The following is a 1,684-nucleotide window of genomic DNA, read 5'->3' as shown; positions in this document are numbered from 1 at the left end:
AGAGAGAGAGAGAGACTCGAACTCTGGCCGCGGAGGTGGGTGAACGATGGGGTGAGTGGGAGAGAGAAAGAGAGAGGGGGGCGGTCCGGCGGATTGTGGGACTGGCAGGATTTTGTGAATGGGCGAGGGGGAGAGAGATTCTCCTATTTCCTCAGAGAAAAAGCGCAGAGGATCGTAAGAGACCTCCACGGGGCCCAGGTCTGATATGATCGATGGCTGAACCGCGCACGAAGGGGATTTAAGCAGTGCCGTACGTTGTCAGCGTCGCTGCTCAAGTCACCACTTACCTATTATTAATGAACCACGGGCGATTGAGACGCACTGAATGTCTGCGACAGAGGAGGCGATCAGGACAAGTGGAATAACGCAGCGCGCTTGTGTTTCTACACGCGAGGAAAGTGCGGGGATAATTACGTGCGCTTAAAAAAAGGAGATTGCATTGTCTTTCCCTGTTACTTGTCAGCTCGGATATTTTACTGACTGATTTTCACAGATAAGGTAAGAACAAACTGCCTGTTCGTAAACTTTCAGACTTTGAAGTTATATTTAAAATCTTTAACGCCAGACGCACAAAAAAAGCAACCTTTTTTCGTTTTCTTTTTGAATCATTTGTGTCTGCTTCGCATAGCCAGATGTTTTCTGCATCTTTCATTTCTGCTTCGCCGATCGTTGTTACAAAACTAGTTGCCAATTTGGCGAACACACGAAAAACTGGTGTTCGATGCCAGCACGGGAAAGGGAACATTTCAACTTTTCCTTACCTTGCTAGAAATATTCATCAAAGAGCTAGAACTGTAAATGAGGCGATTTAGGCGGCTAAAAAAAAAAAGGGGGGGTGAATTTTGTTCTAAATTACGACTATCTTGAGTACTGAAATCAGTATTCTCCCGATAATGCAATCGAGCCTATCGATCACTCTAGATACTACGAAGCTATTGTTGTGCCGTAATGGATTGTCTGCAAATTTGTTTTCTTTTAAGGTTTTTTTTTCTATAGGTATATGATCCAGATCTTATCCTCGGAAGGTTATTTTCATACCTTAAAATGACATTCTTGAAACCTTTTCTTTTACTTTAAAGTTGCCTCTTCCCTTCTGCTAATTGTCTTCATAAACATACTTGAGTCCGCTCTTTCTTCAAAGAATTCAAAACGAAACTCGAGACACACCTTTTCCCTTTCCTTCGTCATCGTCATTATCGTCGCCGTCAACTACGTCTGGGTCTGAGAGGAATCCTCCAGATTTGACCTACCACTCACACCCCGTCTATCTCAACACAGAGACTGACATGCATGTGGTAGAATATCTTTGTGAACTTCTAGTATTACTACGACTATAAAATTTACAGATAGGGCTATCCCTTATATCCCTCACTTCAGAAAGAACGGGGCGAAATAAAAACAGATAAAACGCTCGTACATTTCATTTTCAAACTTTTCTCCTTACACCCCCCCCTCCCCATTTTTCTCCTTACTTTTCTCCCACCCTTTTTTTCTGTCTCAACCTTCTATCGCTCCCCTCTCTTCCCCCCTCTTTCTTTCCTCTCTTTCTCTCTCTCTTTCTCTCTCCCCCTCCATCTCTCTCTCACTCTCTCTCAATCTCCCTCTATCTTTCTATCTCTCTCCCTCTATCTTCCTCTGTCTGTCTCTCTTTTTCTCTCCCCCTCTCCCCCTCTCGCTCACTCTC

At 44.1% G+C, this 1,684-nt stretch overlaps 1 protein-coding gene across 2 annotated transcripts in view; it reads left to right on the top strand.

Annotated features, from left to right (window-relative positions):
- Positions 1–138: 138 nt before the first annotated feature.
- LOC101857866 (insulin-like growth factor-binding protein 2) overlaps positions 139–1,684 on the top strand; it is a 63,038-nt gene continuing 61,492 nt past the window's right edge. Inside the window, exon 1 of one of the 2 annotated variants that reach the window (XM_013080203.2) lies at positions 139–498. The gene's annotated coding sequence lies outside the window, so the exon portion shown is untranslated. The remainder of the gene's footprint in view (positions 499–1,684) is intronic. The other variant, XM_005094228.3, reaches the window with a different exon arrangement.

Source organism: Aplysia californica, unplaced genomic scaffold (assembly GCF_000002075.1).
Source record: "Aplysia californica isolate F4 #8 unplaced genomic scaffold, AplCal3.0 scaffold00078, whole genome shotgun sequence".
In the NCBI taxonomy this organism is placed as follows: domain Eukaryota; kingdom Metazoa; phylum Mollusca; class Gastropoda; order Aplysiida; family Aplysiidae; genus Aplysia; species Aplysia californica.
Note: the sequence above shows the minus strand (reverse complement) of the source record. Positions and strands in the feature narration are given on the sequence as shown.